Raw genomic sequence first — 11,513 nt, 5'->3', positions numbered from 1 at the left:
ACCATAACCCGCGTTCGCTGGCTCCAATCGATTCAGTTACTAATATGATATGACTATGGTTACGAGACACGGGAAGTGATATTTGGGGTAAGGCGTAAAGGTGTGCCTGGCGTTGGACTTGCGAATCCCGCCCATTTTGGCAAAGAAAGGTCAGCGATAAGAATCCGCTACGGGTAATGATGCTGATCAGTGGTCATGGGGAACATCAGTTAATATAGTGCATGTATCGAAGAAGCCCCAAGATGAGATTTTAGGTTGCGGCAGATCAACAGATCCTTTATTGATAGCCTACATGCTACGTCAACTCATCATTATAGTTTTCTCGACTGGTTACGTCTTTTAACTTAGGCACGTTGACGTTTTGACAGTTTGGCTATGCTGTGGTTATAGCCAAAAAGTGAACACACGACGCATCACCAGAAAATGGAAAATATGTATCATGTTCATTTTGTTGAGCCTAATCAATGTTGCACGACTTGCACGCAACTGTGATTGATAGCAGGGTTCCCCTCAATATCCATTTTCGCTCCACCCCTATGAGCATTGTCATAAATATGTTTAACTGCTACTTTCTAGAATAGTGCCGACTACATGGAACTTTGATCAATATGTGTCTATTCAACCAGCATTGTATTGATATTCCGTTCACTGCACGCGCACCGAATTTCAGCATACTGGATAAAGATCCAGAAGTTTCGGAAAGAAAAATGACATGACTTTGCATGAAGTTGTTAGTGAATTGCTATAGATGTGAAGCAATGTTCCCTCTAATTTTTGACGAGTCTGTGCGTACACTCAAGAACTCACTACGCAGACCCTCGGAAAACAGTGCGTAACGACTAAAAAAGGGTCATGACTTCAGATTTTCTGTGTGCATAAACCGTGTCAGCACTGCGCATTTACGCATGTATGCAGCTTAAAGGGGCCATTGATGTGAAGTGATATATGCCAATAATATTCAAAGTGCAGTACATGCTAACGCTTCAGTAATCCAAATGTTTTGAGATATATGTCAATTCAACATTGATTTTCACAGATTTGCTACCCAGTCATAGTATCGACATAGTAGCATAATCAGTCCATGTAAAAATTATTATATAGCTGTGCAATGTGCCACCAGAGTGAGCTGCAGGCTGTGAAACAAATGATAGCACCATTCTTTTGGAACACAGAGAAAATCAAACGAGCAGTGATGTGCCAAGCCATCCAATAGGTATTTATCTATCTATCCGTATATGTGAGTGTGAATGCGCATACCAATATCCAGTTCCTTTTATATTAAGGTTTTTCTGAAAGCACTTTGCTCGAGCTTTATCCAGTTCCTCGCACCATGATACCAACACTGGGCTGTAAGTATGTCATTTCCATTCATATTTATACCATGCTTGATAAGTTGTTTTGTGATAGATGCTGACCCATCTGATGTGCCAACTTATGGAGTAGCAGTTGGGAGCTGCATCTGCTAGTTGTTTGGGCAACATTTCCAACCAAATCAAGGTAAGTTTGCATTCATTACTAGGCCATCAATTGTCTGTTTGTTATCTCATTATTATTGCTATTAATTATTATCTCATTATTATTGCTATTAACATTCGTATAGTTTGCTGATGCTATGTATTACAATAGACTATTGAGTTTTGTATGGATAGCAACAGTATAAAATTTAAAAAATTCGTTTGAAATTTATCAGTTATATCTCTACCAACAGCTCACCGAAGTCCAGGCCCGAAGTCAACTATGAAGCAGCGAAGATTTGAAAATCAGTGATAAAGCAGAAGAGAATGAAACAAGTTGAGCATGGTCTCAACGTTAATAATTATAGAAGATGCTGAACAACATTAATTTGACGCTAGCCGAATCTAGAGTCAAAACATGTCTTTTGTACATTTGATTCAATTTTGTTCAGCCGTTCATGTTCGCCTGCTCCAGTTTTCCAAGCCCCTTGCAATAACTTCGCTATCTTGTGTCCAAATTTATGAACTTGAACTTACTTAAAGCCATAATGCACATTTTACCTCATTTTAACGTGTCACAAGAAATAAAGCACGAGTATGTTTTGGAATGTAATCAAATGTATTGCAAAAATCTGTAGATCATGCGTTGTCGTGCAGATTTCTCTGTAGGAGTCGATACTGTGGGAGTGCGGTCAACGCTTCCAGTTGCAGTATGTCATCAAATTCAGCTCCATCTGCCTTGTCAGCATTGCTATGATTGTAAAGGCAGAAGCAGGCTATTGTCATATCGATATTCTGAGGTTCTTCCTTGAATATAGCCAATGCGCGAGATATTTTCTTCAACACAAAGCACTGCGCTCTGCCAGAGGGTAACGATATGCATGAAAACAATAGTGGCTTTTTTCGGTCAAAGTTCTTGGGCATAATAGTGGCGTGAGTAATAAGTCCTCAGTGGATATTCAGCATCTCCAAGAGCATAATCTTCATCAATTAATATGCCAAAATGCTGGGCAGTTGTGTCTTCAAAAATCGGTATCACAGCCGCACTATTTCTTCGAATACTTTGCGATAACGTGCTGATCATTTGCCAGATACTTCCTCGGGGTTCCGTTCTGATCATCCGTCCGTAAATTTCAACAACTCAAGCAATTCCGTATTCCTTCACAGCATCGCTACCATACTATACGACATCAGCAAGCCACTCAAAACAATAACAACTGGCCTCGGTTCCGTGTTGAACTCGCTACAGCGACGAAGTAGACAGTAATTACTCGCAACTAACGGACTTGGCCGAGCGCGGCGCCAAATTGACATTTGAAACCGAATTAAGACCGCCGACGTCTGGCGTCTTGAGCAAGTCAATCACTGGCCTTAAGCCAGGTCTAAATTAAGACAACTTTTTGAAACCCACCCTCAGTCTTGGCAGTATCCCCGCCATCGCACGTCAAGCCAAGATACCCACCCATTCATATCAGCTGATTCTGTCTCGATTAAATGCAGTTACCATCGCCGAAGCTGTTTCAGCTAGTGAGACAGGCCACCCCTGGGTTTTTCCACCCAGATCTGGGGTTTTCGAGCATCCCCTGGGTTCATCAGAGTGTTCGTCAGGTCAATTTTACGCTCGAAAATCAATTATTGGACCAGTAAGATCATAATGTCGTGAAATGTACGTCCTTCAGTTCGAGTTCGCCATTGTCGATGGATTCAGCTGTTATTGTAACGGGAGAGTCTTGAGAGACTGTTTACATTCGATAGTTTCACTACTAAAATGAGATGCCTTGCGATGCGATGGAACTTCATTGAATGCTGACTGTCAGGCACTTGGCTGCAACCTGCAATCATGTATGTCTTCATCTTTGCAAACTAAATATTGAATGAGCATATAGGAGTCAATATTGTTATGCCGTTTTGCGTATGCTACATCAAGATAGGCAATCATCTCCAAATAAGTTTCATGCAGCATTAATGCCAATAAACGAACACAGTAAATTAATATGTACCGGTACTGTATCTGAGAAAATGAGAATACTGAAATCCATGTATTCTACAAACATTTTGTAGCCTGATAATCAATGTTCCCTCTAATTTTTGACGAGTCTGCGCACACTCACCAACTTACTGCGCAGAGCCTTGTACAACAGTGCGTAACGACTAAAAAGATGGTCCTCACTTCAGATTTTTTGTGCGCAACTTGAATTTTCTGTGCGCAGAGACCGTGTAAGCACTGCGAACGTGCGAAGCTTAGAGGGGACATTGCTAATAATCTATTATTTCCAGATCAAGTGAATTTCAGTGCAAACGTTTCATGTCCACAAACGTAAAAACTGTTGAATATGCATAGGCTACACCGGTAGCTATGCATCTGTTCGCGACAATAAGAAGCCAAGAACTACGTTCTTTACAGTTCCAAGCTGAACTTCTTATAAGATATTAGCATAAACTAATATTAAATCACCTTATATATACGCGGCTTCCTTACATCCCAATGGCGCGGTATTCAGAAACGTCGGCGAATAACCTCGTCAGGGGAGCATAATGTGGCTGGTTCTAATCTTGGCCAGTCATACACTACTGGCGCCAGAGCGCTGGAAATCGTCTATGGAGCTGCAATTTATTGAAATTTCCAGAAACACATCCGGCTGCAGCTGTCGCGGCTCCGGGTCATTGCTTAACCCGTTACATAGCACGATGACTTCATCGTCGGCGTCGCACTTGCTCGACGCGATTAGGCAGTCACGCAGAAGACGAACTTCAGATAGTTGTCAGACGATGTTATTAAGGAAATATGTCTTACACGCCAAGGTGGTGTAGATACCGCGTTCCACGGACGATGTTCAGTCAGGAGATTTTACTCTTAATCGGGCCTAGTGTATTCTATTTCTTGAGGGCAGGAATAGATCATGTCCTATTATGTTATGTATAAAAAACATTACCATCACCAATCAGTGTGCCCTCTGAACATTTCGAAATTCAGAGCGGTCATAATTGGTTTCGCATTCAGGTTGGAGAATCATAAGATGAGGGTTTGAGGGTATCGTAAAATTATGGTTTTGGGATTAGTAAAATTACAATATGATGAATATTTATGTTTTAGGGTCAGCTGCGGGGTTGTGGGTTCAGGTTATGTTTGCGTACCGTTGGATTTTGGTTAGGTACCCGAACCCTACACCAATTTTGAATGTCATGAATTTTGTCATGTTCATTGGGAACCCTGACTGGTGGTATTCGTGTTGCGGATAAGAAATTACTGTTATCCCGAAAAACGACTAAAGCATAAAGTGCTGCTCAACCTGTGTGACGTGCGAATGAGAAGAATTTCAACCAAATAGTCAACCAATGTTGAGTGTGAAAGAAAAACTGTATTTTCGGAGTTGAGCTGGAAAGTTGGCCTTTTTTTAGTCAACCGACCATGAAGCCTGAAAAATTTACCATTTTTTCAGGATTCTACTTGATCCACTACTCTCTTTCTGAAAATTTTCAATAAGTGTCCTCCAATTCCCGAATCCAAAATATGATAACCCTACCTTGTAAGTAATAGTGGGCGATGCCAGAGTTGATTTGAATGCAAAGTATTGGAATTTCAGCACACATTCATATAGCGATGACATAACACGTCGATTTAGTGGGAAAGTGATATTGTTTCGAGTGAATATTGTTCATTAGGGTTGTTCAGATTTGAACATTTTTTTGGAAACTTGTTTTGCAAAGTTCAAAATGATAGTTTAGTACAGGGGTTCTCAACCTGGGGGGCGCCGCCCCCTGGGGGGCGTGAAACGTCTAAAGGGGGGCGTGAAGAAGCGGTCACCTGAAAAAATATTTCGCGCTTCGCGCGATTTATCTCTATTGCACGCATTTTTCTCTCTATATAGACCAAATTTCATATTTTTTATTCTCTCATAAACATCCATAACCTTCCATACCACCAAATAATCTGTTGAGGTTGCTAGCATCCCAGTGGGATTTTGTGATATGACGATAAGGGGGGCACGAAATTTTTCACCATCAAAAAGTGGAGCGTGTCTAAAAAAGGTTGGGAACCACTGGTTTAGTACATAAAAACACTTTTACAAGCGATTTTGGTCATCTTCATCGCGATCTTCCTTGCCCGCAAAGCCCCTCGGGTCAATTCTCCTTACTACTGACGATTCACCATGGTGTTTACGTCATATCTTTATCTGTAGTGTTGACCGTGTCACTGGTTTGGAGCTTCAGTAAAGTTATCAGTTCAAGACGGCTATGTAGGGATGGGAAATATATCTGTTTTCATAACTGTACTGAAATACAGTCCTATAAATGCCAGATGTATCTTCGTTTTACCATGTACAACCAATCTATCGCGTTCATGGGAAACATGTATTGGTTGCACGTTTGTTATGAATTGTATACCGAAGAAGCACAACTGTGTTTTGAGTCGAGAACAGATGCGCGGATATTTTCAGCTTGTGTTAAGCTAGTAAATGTTACTGAAAGGTATGTAATTATGTTGTGTCAGTAATCTTTGCCTCAATTTTAGTGTTACTGTAAGATACCGAGTTATCTAATTTGATGGTAGACTAGAATTTGGTTGAAGAAGAATGTCTGAAACGTTGGAAAAGATTGTGCTGGACCCACCAATAACAATATCCAAGTCTGGTCATTATTTGGTCGGATATTCATCTGAGTGTATTATTCTCTCCAAGTTACCTACTCTACGCCAGGTTCTGCAGTATTTGCTGTATCTGAAAGAGGAATGTCCTAAAACTACGAAAACTCAGGATTGTCTTCTTCAAACCGCTGAGGAGGTAGTCAAATATGGAATATGGCAAGAATACCTATCAAGCAAATGCATCACATGTCAGGTGGATGGGGACTATTCAATATTCTCAGAATATGCTCATGTGGGCTGATCAGATGCAATACTCGCCAAGTTGCGTTACTCAACTGGAGCGCATGAACTTGTTTCTAAGCTTATTCTATGTTCCTGCTTGGCTGGACTGCAGCTATTGGGGTGACGCGCCGGGAAACGACTTGCGGTTCATTCAGGAGATAGGCGGTTACTCTACTACGGATAAAGATGTTGCTGAATCTGCTCCTAATGAGTCGAAGAAGCATCCATGGTACATAGTGGACGAAACTGTGCTTTATGCCCTATCCTCAGAAAAATAGAGTTACGATACCAGAAAAAGCATTGCAAGCCGCCAACTGAAAGTTGAAAAACCGCAATCTTATCGACACAGGCCACCCATTCTCTCATCAGAAAGGACTTTGGCTGATTTAGTGGGCCCTCAGTCATGGCATTTGTTCAACTAATTTGAGTGTTCTGGAGAATGGTTGAATCAGCCTGTGGAACAATGGCCTCAGTATGAATCATACAATGAAATGAGCCATTGTGTAAGTAATGTTAAAGTCGTTAATGACGCTGCTGAACGAGGAGTTAAACTCAACAGCGACTTTGCTTCGATCATCACAGATGATGAGCGCCAAAAGAAAAGTCTGATGCAAGTTGTTGAGCTACACCGTCAAAAGTATCACAACTTCAATGCATGAGACTAGAGCCTGTTGTTATCCACTTTTTGTTTTTATGCTTACCTAATTCTCAACATGTTCTTCAATGATAATAGCTGTATTTTCATATTTCACAATTGTCTCAAGTCACGTAAATGGTCGGCCTACTATGTCCGGATTTGTGTTTGCCTTATTCTGCTTTTCAAGTTTGATAATGCAAATTTCCTTACAATAAATTCATCAAGTTTCAGAAACATAGTCTGTGCCAGATTTCTTTTTCTTATGTTAACTCAGTTGTAAGCACATACCATAGTGGGTGACGACAATGACTAATATGTATTGAGATTATTGTTTCTGTTTCCGTAAGAACACCCTGGACGTTTTCTGACAGAATGCATTGGTCGTTGAGGACCAGGACCCCCATTTACACTTAACTGTCATGATCTTTTGAGAAGAAGCCTAGTGTCGTGAGCTTTTGAGATTTGCATTCTGGCCGTATTCGCTACTGTGACAACGTCTTGGACAGGACAGGCCTGAGTTTTTGTGTTCGGAGGTGGGGGGGGGGGACAACTTTCTTTCAGACTTATTAGATACTGCAAACCTGATGCGGATTAGGTGAATTGGAGCTACTATAAAGGTGAAATTACATTCATATACAATATGTCTTTGATTAACATTTACAGAGTTAAAACCGGCTGAAAATGCCTGTATTCGTTCATACATAGGCCTATCACCCTGCTACCTATACCAAATACGGGAAGGTGAAACACATTTGGCATGTATAGGAATGTAGGTAAGTTCAATTGTCAAAAAGATGATTCAACCTGATATTTCCCAGCTCTACTCAGCCGTTTTCTACCGCAAACTTCACAAAAGCTACAAACCAGCAATGGTGAATCTTCGCTAGTAAGGAGAATTGGCCTGTGGGTCTTTGGGGGCTTTGCGCGCAAGGAAGACCGCGATGAAAATGACCAAAATCGGTTTTAGAGGTGTTTTTATGCACTAAACTATCATTTGGAATTACGCAAAACAAGTTTCCAAAAAATTGCCCAAATCTGAACAACCCTAATACACATACAGCAGTGGTTGGGAATATTTTTCGACCAAAGAGCCATATTGGCCCAATATTTTCAATTGTAACTCCGAAAGAGCCATAAATGTCAATCAACTGTTGCGTAGCACTAATATATCGGATTCGTAGCGTGCGCTAGATTTTTCTGCGCACATAAGTAGGTGGAGCTAAACATGGTCACTAGTCACTACAGCAGTACATACCCACTGTGTGATACGTCAGCGTCTCAGCGACATGGCGTTAGGGGAGGCAAGTGAGGCAGTGCCTCAGATGTCGTAAGGGATGAGTGAAGGAAAATTGGTAACCATTCAGTGGTTATTGTTATCTACTATTGATGTTTATGAATGACCAGATCTTGAACATTTTTATTCCCAAAATCACAGAATTTTCGTATTGTTCGAAAATGAAGCGCGGAAGGAGAGGTAAGGCTCAGATAAGGCACAGACGGGCCAAGCCGCACCTGTGACATCGCAACTCATCGTAAATAGCTTAGAATTTATAATCAATGATATTAATCAGATGTAATTGTTGCGCAGATTCTGATAATCAAAGTATGGATCGCCTTCTAAAATATATGGCGTAACGTTGTGTCACACACCTACTAACCAACCAAGAAAATGGATAGGGTTGCTTTTAATTTGGCTGTCATTTCCAAGGCATTTTATTTCTCATCGTATATCAGGAAGACAATGTGTATTTGAAAACTACATTGTCCTACAAGTGTTCGTCACGTTTACTATTCTCTTTCGTCGATCATGGTATCGTGCAATCCATGAGAGGCTTCCGCTTCCCTACTACGTAAGGCAAGGGTCGGCAACCTACGGCCCGCGGGCTGGATCCGGCCCGCCAAGCGAATTCGTCCGGCCCGCGACATAATAATTAGTTATCACAAGAATACGGCCCGCTGTTTCATAATGAGTTTCAATCTGCAGTGCAGCACTGCATGAAAAAAATGCGGCATTGCTACGATATAATAGCAGCCTACATCGTGTTAGTCTATTGATACGCCATAAAACGAAGGTGGTTGAAGTAGGAGATAGAGATAGACTAGACTGGATCAATCAATCAGGTGTGTCTCGCAACCGAAGGTGTTCCATACTTTTTAAAGGGTTTACCACTCTATTGGGGTGTGACAATAAAGGTGTCCCTCCTTTGCTTCAAAAACGCTTGGAACATCTCAGACGCAATGAAGGAATCTCAAACTGTTCAATTATAGATAACTAGCCTCCGTATGTTAGTTAGCCTATCTATAGTTTAATTTTCCAGAAGGCATTGTGTGCCAAGACAACAAACCTTAATAGTGTTTTGGCCACAATGATGAAAACTGTTAATATGATTTTTGTCTGATTAACTGAATCAGTTACGCCAGATATTACTAGAAGCAGAGAATCAATATGGCGATGTCATGTAGGCCTATATCTGTCATGTCCGCGCATTAAGTCGAGCAGCTATGCTTACACGAGTATATGAACTGAGAAATGAAATAGCAACTTTCCTTCAAAATACAAATATCGCCGACTCATAATCTTGAAATATCCAGATGCACACTTTTGCGTACGTATATGCGCTGAGTAATATTGTATTTATTCCGAATTATACTTGACTATTAGCCATTACTTAGAATCGTATAGGCAACAACTATTCACAGACACAATCTATGAAGGTATATCACTATTAGAACTCGATATATATCCCGTTATGTGACCAGTATTCATCCATCTGCTTGAAGCTGGTACGGTAGGCTGCGAGGATTCTCTTCCCGATTTTCAAATGCAACCTTGAACGGTGCAGACATAACTCGTATAGTTGTTTTAGCAAGAAAATCAGAAGCTGACAAGCGGTATTCATAGAAACAAACTACAACAACTGGCTATGACGAATGAAACCAAATAGACGACAAGGTATATGACGCTTATCGGGAACGCCCGTTTCAGCGAAATCATGCGGTCGGCGGATATGTTTGTCAAGCGGCCTATCACATAGATTTTGACAGTGGCGGCTCGTCCTATAGGGCAACTGGGGCATTGCCCCACCTAATATTCTGTTCAATAACAATTCTTTACCATTTATAGACGCACAACAATCTATATATACCGAAATCACAGCGAAAATCGTATTCTTCTTGTCCTTTCGCTTGTAAATGCCCATATATAGCGAAGTCTCTGCGAAAATCGAATCCTCTTCTGTGTTTTCGCTTTGCGAATGCCTAGCCGGGGCTTGCCCCGGTTGCGCTCATAACAAGCTTTGACTGTCTATTCTCTCAAAGCCGCGCACAATAAAGAAACGGTGATTTACTCTCTCCTATTCATAAAATTACCGAGCAACCGGGGCTCAATAGGTCTGTGCCCCTAAGGTGTGATGTAACAATCGTATCTATATCTGAACTCGGTTACCGTCATATGCGTTTAGTCGACCTTTGCTGGTATAGGTCGATTTTGATGGTGTTTCACACCATGAAAACTCTTGAAACTTGGTATGTCATGTCGTGATGGTGGTATTTAACATTGCCCCAAGTTTCAGGGTTTCTACTTAAAGATAAGGGTAGTAATTTCGTTTCCGAAGTTCAGTGTGTGTTGATCTATCATGTACATTGTACAGCAAACAGATTTTACTCAAAAGCCGGTATTGGTCTCCACTGATTTTGACGATGTTCCATACCGAGATCGGTCATGAAATTTGTGTGAGTGAGAGCTGACTCTTCATTCATCGCTAACAGATTTACGCAAAAGCCGTTATTGGTCTCTATTGATTTTAACGATGTTCTATACCTAGATCTGTCATGAGCTTTTGCGCGGTATGTCTTGATTTTAGTATCGAACGCAGTGCCAAGTCTTAAAGTTGACACTCAATGATTGAGGCAGTTATTTCGTTTTCGAGGTCGAGTATGGTAGAGATGCGCGCTGATCTGATACTGAGCCTACCTACATCATTGCGGGTCTCACGCAAAAGCCGGTGTCGGTCTGTGCTAATCTAGTCTGCGTTCCATAACGAGATCGGTGATGATATTTCCAATGGTATATCTCGATGATCGCATGAAACAGCTAACTAAGATTCTCGGTTTGCATTCAAATATTCACATAATTTTATGTTCGCCAATGTCCATTTAACTGTGAAATTGTGGCCTTCAAACCATTTGCTTACAATCCCCTGTCACATGCGATAGGTATTTCATGTTCGATGTCGGCTAACAGCTGATCATGCGATCAGCCTATTCCTCGATTTATTTTACTCAAAGTTCGGTGTTCGTCTGTTTGTATTGATTTTGACAGTGTACCATGCCGGAATGGGTTATGAGATTGCGTATGCTACTTCTCAATGATTTCTTGTAACAGTATACTAAGTTTACGGCTTTCATTCATGTATTTATTGATTAATATATTTTCCAACGGCGATTTCGCAGCAGACTTATAGACAGTAAGCCGTATGTGTTGTGTCACAGTCTCCAGTTTCAAGGCCAAAACGTCCTATGTTGTTCCGAGACCGAAGTTCCGAGGCTGCTGTCC

The 11,513-nt window shown here is 41.2% G+C and overlaps 1 long non-coding RNA gene across 2 annotated transcripts; it reads left to right on the top strand.

Moving 5' to 3' along the window:
- The first annotated feature begins 913 nt into the window (after positions 1–913).
- Positions 914–2,072, top strand: LOC145443163 (uncharacterized). 2 transcript variants are annotated; one of them, XR_013916315.1, is made up of 4 exons: positions 914–1,213; positions 1,284–1,349; positions 1,408–1,497; positions 1,709–2,072. It is a non-coding gene; the product is annotated as an uncharacterized LOC145443163 (long non-coding RNA). The 2 variants fall into 2 exon arrangements; XR_013916314.1 differs by having other exon boundaries at positions 914–1,349.
- Positions 2,073–11,513: the final 9,441 nt, after the last annotated feature.

Source organism: Botryllus schlosseri, chromosome 7, assembly GCF_051294905.1.
Source record: "Botryllus schlosseri isolate E-star chromosome 7, Bs_hap1, whole genome shotgun sequence".
Taxonomy (NCBI): Eukaryota; Metazoa; Chordata; class Ascidiacea; order Stolidobranchia; family Styelidae; genus Botryllus; species Botryllus schlosseri.
Note: the sequence above shows the minus strand (reverse complement) of the source record. Positions and strands in the feature narration are given on the sequence as shown.